We start from the raw sequence: 14,287 nt of genomic DNA on the forward strand, positions 1-14,287 counted from the left end.
ATGAGGTCAGCATTACCCTAATACCAAAATCGGACAAAGACATTATTGGTACTGGCAAAAGAATAGACAAATAGATCAATGGAACAGAATAGAGAGCCCACAAATAGACCAACATAAATACAGTCAACTGGTCTTTGACAAAGGAGTAAAGGCAATACAATGGAGCAAAGACAGTCTTTTCAATAAATGGTGCTGGAACAACTGGACATACACATGCAAAAAAAAAAAAAAAAAAAAAAGGAGCTGGACAAGACCATACACCTTCTACAAAAATTAACTCAAAATGGACTGTAGACCTAAATGTGAAACACAAAACTATAAAAATCCTAGAAGATGACATGGAAGAATACCTAAATGACCTTCAGTATGGCAATGACTTTTTAGACATAGCACCAAAGGCACAAACCCTTAAAAAAAATAACTGGTAAACTGGACTTCATTAAAATTAAAAACTTCTCAGGGCACCTGGGTGGGTCAGTCAGTTAAGCATCTGACTTCCACTCAGGTCATGACCTTGTGGTTTGTGAGTTCAAGCCCCACATCAGGCTGTGTCCTGACAGCTCAGAGCTTGGAGCCTGCTTTGGATTCTGTGTCTCCCTCTCTCTCTCTGTCTCTCTCTGTCTCTCTCTCTCTCAAAAATAAATATTAATTTTTTTTATTTAAAACTTCTCTATGAAAGACAATGTCAAGAAAATGAAAAGACAAGCCACAGACTGGGAGAAAATATTTGGAAAACACACATCTGATAAAGGTGTGCTATTTAAAATATACAAAGATGTTTAAAACTCAATAAGAAAATGAACAACCTAATTTTAAAATGGTCCAAAGACCTAAACAGATTCACCTCACCAAAGATGGAAAATAAGCATATGAATATATTCTCCACATACGCTATCCAGGAAATCAAATTAAAACAATGAGATACCACTACATACCTATTAAAATGGCCAAAATCCAAAACACTGATAACACCAAATGCTGGCAAGGATGTCAAGCAATATGTACTCTCATTCATTGCTGATGGGTATGCAAAATGTTACAGCTACTTTGGAAGACAGTTTGGCAGCTTCTTACAAAACTAAACATACTCTTAGCATATGATTTAGCAATGGTGCTCTTTGGTATTTACCCAAAATGAAATGAAAACAATCCACACAAAAACCTGCACACAAATGTTTATAGCAGTTTTATTGGAACTTGGAAGCAACCAAGATGTCCTTCAGTATGTGAACAGATAAACTATAATACATTCAGACAAAAGAATGTTACCCAGGCACCTAAATGAGCTATGAAGCCATAAAAAGATATGAAAGAAAACTAAATGTATATTACTAAGTGAAAGAAGCCAATCTTAAGAGGCCACTGTATGTCAAACTGTACATTCCGGAAAAAGCAGAACTACAGAAACAGTAGGGGCACCTGGGTGGCTCCGTTGGTTTAGCATCTAACTCTTGATATTGGCTCAGGTCTTGATCTCCCAGATCATGAGATGGAGTCCCACCACATTGGGCTCCATGCTGAGTGTGGAGCCTGCTTGGGATTCTCTCTCTCTCTCTCTCTCTCTCTCTCTCTCTCTCTCTCTGTCTCTCTCTCTCTGCCCTTCCCTCACTCTCATGCCCTCTCTCTTACACACTCTCAAAATAAATATTTTTTAAAAATGTTTTAAAAACTACAGAAGCAGTAAAAATATATGTGTTTGTGAGGGATTGGGGCTGTAGGCGTAAAGATGAATAGGCAGAACACAGAGGATTTTTAGGCAACTGTTTTTAGATTTTTAGAAACTATTCTCTAGAATACTACAGTTGTAGATACATGTTATTATACATTTATCCAAACCCACACAATGTACACTAAAAGTGAACCCTAATATATAAACTATGGACCTGGAGTGATAATGATATGTGACTGTAGGTTTGACTGTAATAAACGTACCACTCTGGTGCAGGATGTTGGTTGGGGGTGGGAGGGTTGTGGTTCTGTGTTTTGTGGGACAGGAGGTAATGTAAGAACTCTGCTCAATTTTGCTATGAACCTAAAAAGTTAAAGTTTACTAAATTTATATAGAGTAAGGTAAAGGAAGAGAGAATAGTATAAATACAATTTACACATCTATATGCGTATTATATATGTATATAGAATTGCACACACCACAAAATATGGAAAAACAATGTCTAGAAGTCCACACTAAATGTAGAACTCTCTAAGACATGAAATGTCATATTTTCTTAATTTTTTGTACTTTATTATTCAAACTGTTTATATTGAACCCATTTTAAATTAACAAAATATTCAAAAAATGCTCCCATTAAAAATTGAATACAGAACATTACAAATGTGCCTGAAATTGCTTGACTAAGAAGTCTACAGAGAAGAAAGACATTCTATTACAAAATTCCTAAGCAGACTGTAAGAAAGATAAAATGCTGACAGAGTGCTTTTTCCTTTTTAAGATAAACAATTTTATTTTTCCTGTTCTTAAAGACATCACACTCAGCTATTTAGTCATGTAGAAAACTTAACTTCCTCAATATAATTCCCTATGGCAGTTTTGGCTGAATAAAATGAATTAGAGGAAATCCCCAGTTAATTCATAATTTTTGTTTCTCTTTAAAATAATAGTGAGATTTGGAAAGAGGAAAAGGAATAAATTAATAACTGAGTCCATTCAGTCTATTAAAATGTCTTTTTTACACCTGTGTGAGATAAGCCAAGGAAAGGCAAGACAAACAGTACTTTTAGTTTAACTAAACTGAGCAAAAAAATAAATAAATAAAACCACAATGAACTTTGACAGCAGTCTCATTGCAAAATTCTAAACTATCCTCACCCACAAATTCCCTTTCCAAAAACTTTCCTAATTTTTAAAAAAAATTAAAAATGAATTAAAATTCATTCTATCAGGTATAAAGTGATGATTTACTCATTACCTATTATATTTCAATCTCTTTTGTTATCTAAAATACCTGGTTTCACTGCTGCAGTGATCAAAACAATATGCCAAAATTCTTGTTTATTTTATGTAGTGCTGTCAGAGCCTCAGTCTGGAAAACCATCAAAATGACACTGTTCCCAATTTCCACTTTGAAGAAGGGATTTATACGTATTTCTTGAAGTTTAGAGAAATAAGTAACTTTTTTCAAGTAGACTTTATTAATGCATACAATAAATCTTACCATCCATCATTCCCATATTTCTGTTCATTACTTACATTCTGACAAATCCATTTTAATTAAAAAATAGCAGTGAAGAAGAGAAAATTCTATTTTATTTTATCTTAGTAAACATAAAGCTATCAGATGAGGTTTATTCCTAAACTTTACTGTTAATTATGTGAAAAGCAGAGTGAAGACTAAGCAGAGTTCTTTTGGAAAGCAGAGCTACAACCCTTGATATGAAAATCATCGATTGAGACCCAGATGTCATTTTTAGAGAGTCACTTTTCTAACCATAACCATGCATTAAGACAGTCGATAAATTATAAACTGATAAATGTAAAGGGTACTCAAATCAATGCCCTTGAAGGGCAGATGAAGGTAATCAGCCTCTCTCATATGGCAGTAGACAGAATATTTTATCCACTGAGAATTTAAAGCCAAGTAAAAGCTCCTGACAGAACTTCAGGAACTGATTCTACAGAATATATCTCAGTCACATAGTACAACCGACAAAAACACTGCAGATTTACTGGATTTGCGTATGCTTGGGCATCTTCCCCAAACGGTATTCTGCAGCAAAATGAAATATAGATATTGATTTAGAATTTTTATGTGCTTTTAGCTATACCATCAAATAAAATGAACTGTGAGGTCCATTCTAAGTTTTCATCTACTGTAACCTTTTCTACCTGCTTGCACTTTTAGTAACAAATTATTAATCCCTTGTCTGACCTTGAATGTCTCTCAATATGTTGGTCTGTCATCTCTGCTCTCTTATTGCCCTCCATCTCAGTTCTTTGCAGAAACATCAATTACTGTATCCATTTCTATTCTCTCTTTTCCTATATTTGCCAATCTTCTATCTTCCTACACTGAACTTGGTAGTCTAACAATGTTGTTTGTAAACCTAGCATGTTTATTTCTTTTAAAAAGTCACCAATATGAAGAAAGGGCGAACACTGGTAATATTTATTTGGATTGTCCCCTTTCAGAGCTAAGGGTTAGGCAAAGTAGATGATAGTAAGATAAGGATAAAAAAGACTGAGAAAAGGAACAGATATATAATAAGGGCAGGACTCACATATTAAGAAACTGGCTTTTAAAAGAAGGATGAGGGGCGCCTGGGTGGCTCAGTCGGTTGGGCGGCCGACTTCGGCTCAGGTCATGATCTCGCTGTCCGTGAGTTCGAGCCCCACATCGGGCTCTGTGCTGACCGTGCAGAGCCTGGAGCCTGTTTCGGATTCTGTGTCTCCCTCTCTCTCTGACCCTCCCCCGTTCATGCTCTGTCTCTCTCTGTCTCAAAAATAAATAAACGTTAAAAAAAAAAAAATTTAAAGAAGGATAAAAGGGGCACCTGGGTGGCTCAGTCAACTGAGCATCTGACTTCAGCTCAGGTCATGAGTTCGAGCTCTGCATTAAGCTCTCTGCTGTCAGCACAGAGCCCATTTTAGATCCTCTGTCACCCTCTCACTCTGCCCTTTCCCTGCTCACAGGCTCGTGCTCTCTCCCTTTCTCTCTCAAAAATAGTAAAAAAAAAAAAAAAAAAAAAAAACCATTTTTAATAAGATAGTTTTGCCTTAAGGATACATCTTACAAACATTCTTTCGACTCCTCAGGATCACACCCTCCTGGTAAAAACACTACATGAATGCACAGCTACTTTACAATGATAACGCAAATAAAAGGTACTACTTATGCATTCTTCTCTTAAATCTAGTAGAAATTACAAAGAAGACACTAAGTACTGAGCATTCATTTACCCTCAAATGTGGCCTTGCTATCAAGTTCCTACAGGCAAAAGCCTCCATTTGTGCAGTACATGTTCAGACTGTAAAGTCGTCATCATAACAATCTAAACAGGATATAAGGAGTTTAAATGACCTCATTTACTTGAAAATTATAGTAAGAAGTATTAATGATACTTGGCCTGCCTTAAGTATTCCTTGGATCTTCTTGATCTTATCTCTAAGATCATATAATACTTACTTCATCTTGATCTTATCTCTAAGAAGCATAAAATATTTACTATAATTTGATAAATAAATTTTAATAATATCACATAACCTCTGGGGTCTGTAAGTCTGGGGTAACTATGAATGGTTGGAGCCTCCATACTTCAAAATACAACTTTGCAAGCGGTTAAATATGTAGTCTGCATATAAGAAGCAACATACAGGGTCAAATCATTTAATTGACAAAATTAACCTAACCTCTACAAGTATGGAAGGATTTCAGAATCTCAGGATTCAAAGGGAATTTACCAAGTATCTAGTAACCAGAGAGTAGTAATATTAATAACAGTTCTTAACCATTTTTTCCCACATAATGCACTCCAATCTATCAGTAATCTCTCCTAACCTACAGTGTACAATGAAAGAAAATGTGTGAATTTCAAAAATTAAAAAAACAAAATAAAACACTCCCACCCACCGGAATCTAACCTGCTGTCTGGTTCAAACTCACTCACTAATCATTAATCATATTCAACCACCTATATAGCAGTGAGATCTCCTTTACAACATCCTAGCCAAGTGCATTCACCCAGCTTCTAGGGAACACCTCCAAAACAGGGCGCTCAGTACTTAATGAGCTTTAAGTACTGAGCTATAAATTTAAAAGCCTGATAGTGTTTTAACGTTTTACTTTTATTTTTGAGACAGAGAGAGACAGAGCATGAACGGGGGAGGGGCAGAGAGAGAGGGAGACACAGAATCGGAAGCAGGCTCCAGGCTCTGAGCCATCAGCCCAGAGCCCAACGTGGGGCTTGAACTCACGGACCGCGAGATCGTGACCTGAGCTGAAGTCGGACGCTTAACCGACTGAGCCACCCAGGCGCCCCAAGCCTGATAGTGTTTTAAACTATTTTTCTTTACTAACATAATTATTCTAGAGTATCCATATAACTATATTATTCCAGCTCATTTTATAAATTCTTTTAATGTTTGTTTATATTTGAGAGAGAGAGAGAGAGAGAGTGTGTGCACGAGCCAGGGAGGGGCAGAGACAGAGGGAGACAGAATCTGAAGCAGGCTCCAGGCTCTGGACTGTCAGCACAGAGCCCGACATGGGGCTCGAACTAATGAGCCATGAGATCATGACCTGAGGTGAAGGCAGACACTTAACCCACTGAGCCACCCAGGCGCCCCATTCCAGCTCATTTTAAACAACTTCACTTGTCTGAAAGACATATGGAACCAAAAGTCTGTATCCTTTTAATTTCTACCAACTGATCCTGGTTGGGCCTTCTGAAACTAATCTGTCTTACATTTGATAACCCATCATATAAAGACCTCCCATACCCTCCCACCCACCTCCCAGCTGCATCATCTCTTTTCCACATTAAATATTCTCAATTTCTTCAATTAGTCAGAAGACTGCTATATGAGTGTTAATGAGGGTCTCAGTCAGAATACTGGTAAGGGGATAAGAAATGAGATATAAGCAACAAGGTGACATGGTAGAACTACCAACATCATACAAATATATGAATGTTTATATACGTACATACAGGAAACACTAAAGTGACTCTGAGATTTCAGGTCTGATGTCTAGGAGGATAATAATGCCATTAACAGAAACAGTTAACCCAATAGGAGAAGGCTAAAGGGGAAGATGGGAAATTCAATTTCAGACAGTGATTTTGAGGTTTAACATGTAAATATGGATAAGACCTTTTCCAAGTCCCATTCCACTAGTTTACTTCTACTACAAAAAGGTGCATCCATATTATTGAGACTAATAATTATACCTCACTTAAACACAAAATATCACATTAATTCATTCATCAAGTATTTGGTTACTTTCATAAGGAACTATGGGAGATACAATGAGCCATGAAACCCAGTTCCTGACCCCATTAAACTTACATTCTAATATGAAAGATGTTTATAACTAACCAGAACTCAAGACAGAACATGGTATGTCTCACAGTAGAAATATAAAATGTTATAATTATTCAGAGAAATATTTTCCCCCTTTCCAATGAGAATATTCACATATGAAAAAAATCACACACAGTCACAACTGGGACTCTTCAAATACAAAGACCAAGGACACACAAATAACATAAATCTTACTATTCTGGGTATAAATGAGGATAACACTAGCCATATTCCTTAGGAATGTGCTAAAGTACCCTCAACAATTATGTCTATTGTTAAAGATTAATGCTTGAATTGTATCATCACTCAAAAGAAGAGCATTGTTTAAAATGTTCACAAACACAATTGTTTTGGCTTATAAATGGAATTGTTTGATGTCATTTTCTCATCATTCCTAATTTTAAACAATAGTGTATCAATTTGAAAATAGAGCTACAAGTTTACAGCCTTACAAAGATAAAAACTGCATATTTTCTACCTGATATAACTATTCTGGAGTTCCCTATAACTATATATTATTGCTGAAGTTTTAAATTATTATGGCTACTTTAGTCATTTTACTAGATAACTTACAGAGTCTACAAAAAATTAGTTTAGTAAGATCTTTATATTTTTAATTGAAAACATAATCACAGAAAAAAAATTCAAATGACTTGGAACATATAATTTGACTATACATCTTTAGTGGAATATAGTCTAAGGACATAAAATGGCAAAGAAATCTTTAAGTGGTAAATCTGTTGTTGGAGAGTATCAGTATAGTAATTCCAAAACTAACTTAAATGTTTTATAGGATAGATGGGTAAATATATTAATACAGTTTTGAATCGGAATTCTCCCTGTAGGAAAAGGGAGATACAAATATGAACTGACAGAAGGTGAAGATAAACTCTGTGGTTCTGAATCCGAATTGAAAGCATCCTATAAATTCATGATTTCTTTTAAAAAATGTGTGTGTGTGTGTGTGTGCGCGCGCGCGCATGTGTGTCCATTTATTTAAAGAGCCTAAAAGCAGTGATACTCCAGTAGCAGTGAGTATATTCAATGCCCAAATCTTGGTTTCTGAGTACTGTTTTCCAATAAATTGAACCAGGACTCCATTGCAAAATGGCTAACTCCAGGTCTTAAGCAAGGAATATACAAGGTGAGCCTGGAACATCTTTTGTACAAAAAATTAAGAATATGCCCAAATACCAACATGGACATATGCAAAGGCCATAGGAACTGGCTTGAAGGGACTAATCAGATTTGAGATAATTTAATCATCAAAAAAAGAATAACAGTGAGGCACCTGACTGGCTCAGTCGGTAGAGCATGCGACTCTTGATCTCTGGGTCATGAGTTCAAGCTCCACATTGGACATGGACCCTACTTTAAAAAAAGAAAAAAAAGGGGGGGAGGGGGGACACTTGGGTGGCTCAGTCAGTTGAGCATCCAACTCTTCATTTTGGCACAGATCACGATCTCACAGTTCATGGGTTTAAGCCCCTCCTTGGGCTTTGTGCTGGCATCTGTGCTGACAGCTCAGAGCCTGGAGCCTATTTCGGATTCTGTCTCTCCCTCTCTGTCTCTGTCCCTCCCCCTCTAGCACTCTATCTCTCTCTCAGAAATAAATAAACATTAAGAAAAAAATTTTTAATAAAAAAATCTACAAAACAAAATAGCCTAGAGTCTTCAAAAATATCAGTCTTTTTTTTTTTTTAATTTTTTTTTTCAACGTTTTTTATTTATTTTTGGGACAGAGAGAGACAGAGCATGAACGGGGGAGGGGCAGAGAGAGAGGGAGACACAGAATCGGAAACAGGCTCCAGGCTCCGAGCCATCAGTCCAGAGCCGACGCGGGGCTCGAACTCACGGACCGCGAGATCGTGACCTGGCTGAAGTCGGACGCTTAACCGACTGCGCCACCCAGGCGCCCCAAAAATATCAGTCTTGAGGGGCGCCTGGGTGGCGCAGTCGGTTAAGCATCTGACTTCAGCTCAGGTCATGAACTCGTAGCTCATGAGTTCAAGTCCTGTGCTGGGCTCTGTGCGATGACAGCTCAGAGCCTGGAGCCAGCTTTGGATTCTCCCTCTCTCTGTTCCTCCCCCACTCATACTCTGTCACTCTGTCTCAAAAATAAAAAAAAAATTTTTAATTAAAAAAAATGTCAGTCTTAAAAGACAAAAAAAAAAAAAAAAAAACAGGAAGGAGGAAGAATAAAACAAACATGACAACTAAGAAAATTCATAATCTCTGATTGGATTCAGTATGTTTTTTAAGCTATAAGGGAGGTTACTGATAAACATTTGGATAAATTCAAATTTTTTAATATGGCCTATACATTAAATAATATCAATCAGGGTTAAGTTACTTGGGTGTGCCCACAGCATTATAGCTATGTAGGAAAATGTCCTAATTCATACGAGATGTATGGCGAAGAATTTAGGAGTGAAGTGTCATGATGTCTCCAACCTCAGTTTCCAATGGTTCAGCATGAAAAAAAAAAGCATGCATGTGTGTGTATTTAGAGAGAGAAAAAACAAATGAGGTATAATGTTAACAACTAGTGAATCTAAGTAAAAGATGTGCAGATATTTGCTGTACTATTCTTTCAGCTTTTTTATAGGTTTGAAACTTTCAAAAGAAAAAAGTTGGAAGAAAAAGTAGGGTGGAAATTAAATTTACTTTCATGCAGCTGATCAGGCTATATTAAGTCTAACTTATTCATCCTATCCATAAGTGCTAAAATCAAGTATGAAGTTCAGAAAGGTTTAGCTGAAAATAAAAGTACTAATTCTAACAAATAATAAGTAATTACAAACCAAGACACCATTAGTTTCCTATGATAGCTGTAGACTAAACATAATCTCTGACGAAAATTCTTAAAAGATGACATGTGGTAAGTCATCTAGGACAATTATAAATTAGCAGAACTATGCTAAGTAATATTTATTCCAAATCCAAATATGACTAGCCAAATTCTTTCTCCAATTGGGATCTATTAGTTACAAGGATCTCTAAAATTAAAATGTTAATACAGATACACAGATAATTTCAGACCACATATCTCTAATAAAAATAAACACAAACTCTGTACCAGTAATTTTGTTAACCTATGCATATATTACATATCATTTAATCCTTTTAACAACTCTGTAACACAGATACTAGTATTATCCTCATCTTACAGATTAAGAGGAAAAAAGGCTTGGAAGACTAAATAACTACTACAAGGTCATACTGCTAGTAAATAGCAAAACACATCTTGAATCCAGGCAGTCTGACTCCAGAGCCCATGCTCTTTGCTCTTCCACTGCTTTACTATGAAATGTAAAATTTTAAAAATAAACTGTACTGATTCAAAATTTATGAAAAATTACACAAAGGAGCCATTTCAAGGAAAAATCAAAAGCATGCCTTTCTTCCCAAATACACATTTAAATTTACATATACACTAACTGAATGAAAAAGCTAGAATTTAACCAGAAGCCCAATGTATTGCCAAATCCCACGTGAAAATAAAGATCATATATAACTGTACTCAGTTACCTATTCATATATATGGCTGAATGTTACGTATAAATTCAAAACGAATACCAACATGCTTTCATCTAGAACTTTATCCCTGCTCTCAAGAAAAAAAAAAAACTGAAAAAATTTATTTCAGGTACATCATTCCTCAAATATACTTAATTAAAACAATGACATAAAAGAAAAAAAAAGAATAAGCAATTAACCTTGAAAACTAATGCCACCATAAAAAATATTAACAAATAAACCATGTCCCTCCAAACCTGGTCATCTTACAGTGTTCGCTTAGTGAACTATACCACTATCCATCCAGTTACATAAGCCAAAAACCTAGTGGTGGCAGCACCTTCCTCTTCCTCTTTCCTCATGTCCAATCCATCACCTCGTTCCACCTCCTAAATATCTCTAAATCCATCACTTCTATCTTCACCACCATCTGGCCCAAGATATAATCGTCTCTAATCTGGCCTCTTCCCATCCACACTGCTGTCCCTCTTGTAAACAGTGTTTCCTCTGTATAACATCAAGTCCTCTCTTATAGCACTTACAATAGCTGGAACTTTAAATATCTTTGAACATTTGATTTATGTCTGCCTCCCCTGTTACACAGTAAGTTCTATGAGGGTAGTTCTGTGATGAAGCTCGCCATTTCATCATTGTGACCAAGAAGAGTGCCCAGTTAATAAATAAATGCTAAATAACTGAATGCATGTCAAAGATTGCAAGTTTATTTATAAACAGGGGGGAAAATGGTTATAAGGTCCACCAACCATTATAAGGAGTATTTTATTTCATCATTTCTAGATCACACATTTTCACATTTTAACTCTGAAAATGAATACAACTTATAGTTGACGATCTTTGTTTAATTGGCAATATTTTCTTCTTTCATAGTGATTCATAAACAAAGGTGTATCTTGGAATTTTTTCTAAAGCCTCATGATTTGATGAAATAAGTAAATAAATCTACAACACACCTGGTCCAATCAGTTCAAACTTGGTAATGTAGCCTCCCTTCTCCTTTGGCCACCACCCTACTCCCAATATTTAATAATTAACAGAACCTACTGGTTCTTTCATCAACAGCTATCAAATGCATTCCTGTCTTCCAGTCCCACTATAATAACAGTAGATCTATCTAATCCCTCTTTGCTTCATATCTGAACTCTTGTCATAGCTTCATTCATTTAAACATTTGCTTCAAATTCAACCAATACTGTGCACGTGTGTGTGCAAGTTACTGAAAAGCAGTCCAGTTATCTGTCCCTCCCTCTCCCCTGTCTCCCTTACAATTCAGAATTTTGTTATTTTTATGCCTCAAGCTAAAATCACTTTTCTTCAAGTTTCTACCTACCAATTCTATGTACACTATTTTAGTTCTACATTAAATCCCATCTTCTTCATTAAATCTTTCCTAGTTAATCTCTTTTTTCAACTTTAACATTCTAAAATACATAAAATCTAATGCATATTGGCTATATTTGCAGCTTCTTGAAGGCAAGGTTTACATGCCATACATTCTGCTATAGTGTAAGCTCCCCAAGAACTTACTTTTGTCTCTTTTGTTCACTGTTATATCTCCAGCACCTAGAAGAGTATGTGGTACATAACAGCTGCTTCAATAAATACTTACTGAATTAATGCTCCTTATATATTCCAGGGTAGAGAATACATCTTGGCAGCTGTGGTTGAGTGGGAAGAGTCAAATGACCTGGACTAAATGACTTGAACTCTTTGAGTTCAGTTTCTCAATCTGCTAAATGTAACTATTCAGCAGCTCACGAAGTTGTTATATTAAGTGCAGTAATGCTTTAATAGCATCTACTACAGAGCTGAGAACAACAGGATGCTCTCAATAAATGTTTTGATGATTTTGTCATGATCGCTAAATAGTAAGACATATTCACTGGATGCCTACTAAATCAATAAAATCTCAAGAAAAATATAAAGTTTGAGTAATGTCTAGCCCCTTAACATTTATCTAATCAAGAATTCTATGAGTGAATTACATATGAAATATTATATATTTAGCTCCAAATTGTAAGCATGGCTGAAACCATTTCTGATTAGGAATAATTCCCATTTGACAGGGTACAAGTATTAATATTTATATTTTACTGACATATACAGATTGTATTTAAATGCTTAAATAAGAACAAAAGTTTTACTGTTAGGATTTCCATAGTGCAATAATCAGAATAGAAGAAAAGCTGCAGACTTATTTGAGCTACACAGTCCCCATAAAGCCAGGAAGTACAAAAATTTCTGTCTACAAAACATTAATGAATCGTATACAGTGCTGTTTTACCAGATTTATCAAAATATATAAAAATACACCATAAACAATTACAACAAATAAACTTTTCAACATATTTGCATTCTATTTTACAGAAAGAATATCAGTTAAATAGTTTTTAAACTTTTTTTTTTTTTACTAAACTATACAATTCTTTATACTGACTACTTATTAACTTGAAACAATTCCCCAAATTTTACAGAGAATTAATTTATAATCGAATATAATATCAGATTACTAGACCAATTAGAAACTCTTAGAATTAGAATCTTCCTTGTTCAGCAAACAGGCTTTATTAATTTGTAAGTTGGAACATACATAGACTTTACCTTTCAAAGCTTTTCCAATCCCTCTGGGTACTTTCAATGACTCATAATCTAATTACAAATCACAACCAAGCAAGAAGGAACGAGCACTCCGTTGTGTCCATTAACTGACACAAAATCATTGCAAATTCCAGTAGGGACACATATTCTGAGTAGGAATAGAGGGGAAAAAATCCCACCTAAGTAATTCAGATACAAAAAGCTGTAGGACAAAGTATTCTACTTTAACTGTATGGTAGCATCAAACCTCTTGGAAAATAACACAAAATGAAAATGTAAGCCAAAAAATGTTAAGAAATATAAACTCAATAAGCAGTCATGCTGAGATGACCACTGAAATCTCTCACATTCACCAGTCATCATAAGAATGTATTCGAACCTCCAGCCTATGAAGCCCTTAGACGTAGATGAAGGTGTTAGAGTTGAGGGTGACTAAGAACCAAATAGAGTGAACGTTAATTTCTGGAGGGAAAGGCATTAAGATATTCAGGCGAGTGTTAAGGTCTGCAGCAGTAACAAAGGCCAAAAAGGAGATAAGGTGTTAGGAATGATAAGATTGAGATCTTGAGAATCTAATTTTTTTTTTCATGCCTTTTCTTTTTTAATGGAAACAAGTTAAACGGATGTGATAGCTTAGTGGACAAGAGGTCGTATCTGGAATACCTAAAAGCCACAAGGAGAGGGGGGAACAAGCAGCCCACAGGAAGGCTTATGGTTAGTTACGTTTGGAGCCCGGGTAGGGCAAGAGGTCAGAAGGCAAATTACACTAAAAAGTAGATGAGGGAGGTGCCAAAACCCTCAGAGAGCGTAAACGGTTGGTCACAGGATCTCCACTGAAGGTGGGTCCCCCCAAAACCCGGTCATTTGGGTACCAGAGACGCTAAGTCCCAACCTTCTCCTGACTCCGCTAGGCTCAAGTCGCCCCTCACCGAAACAGAACTGGAAAGGTGTAAAAAATGTGCAAGAGCCACCAACCCGGGAAGTGTTCCAGCTCTAGCAGCAGCCGCCCCAAAAGCAGCCCTCACACACGCAGACGCTCCGACCTCAGCGCCGCAGCCACAGGCATCCCGAGCTTCCCGGCCACCGTAGTAAGAGGAAAGGCCTCCCTTTCGAACC

At 36.2% G+C, this 14,287-nt stretch overlaps 1 protein-coding gene across 3 annotated transcripts in view; it reads right to left on the reverse strand.

Moving 5' to 3' along the window:
* The window catches only part of ATG4C (autophagy related 4C cysteine peptidase), a 157,650-nt gene extending 143,373 nt beyond the window's left edge, over positions 1 to 14,277 (reverse strand). For 2 of the 3 annotated variants that reach the window (XM_049617059.1, XM_049617058.1), the window contains exon 1: positions 14,147 to 14,276. The gene's annotated coding sequence lies outside the window, so the exon portion shown is untranslated. Of the gene's footprint in view, positions 1 to 14,146 lie in introns of all 3 variants that reach the window. The other variant, XM_049617061.1, reaches the window with a different exon arrangement.
* Between the last annotated feature and the right edge of the window lie 10 nt (positions 14,278 to 14,287).

Source organism: Panthera uncia (assembly GCF_023721935.1).
Source record: "Panthera uncia isolate 11264 chromosome C1 unlocalized genomic scaffold, Puncia_PCG_1.0 HiC_scaffold_4, whole genome shotgun sequence".
Taxonomy (NCBI): domain Eukaryota; kingdom Metazoa; phylum Chordata; class Mammalia; order Carnivora; family Felidae; genus Panthera; species Panthera uncia.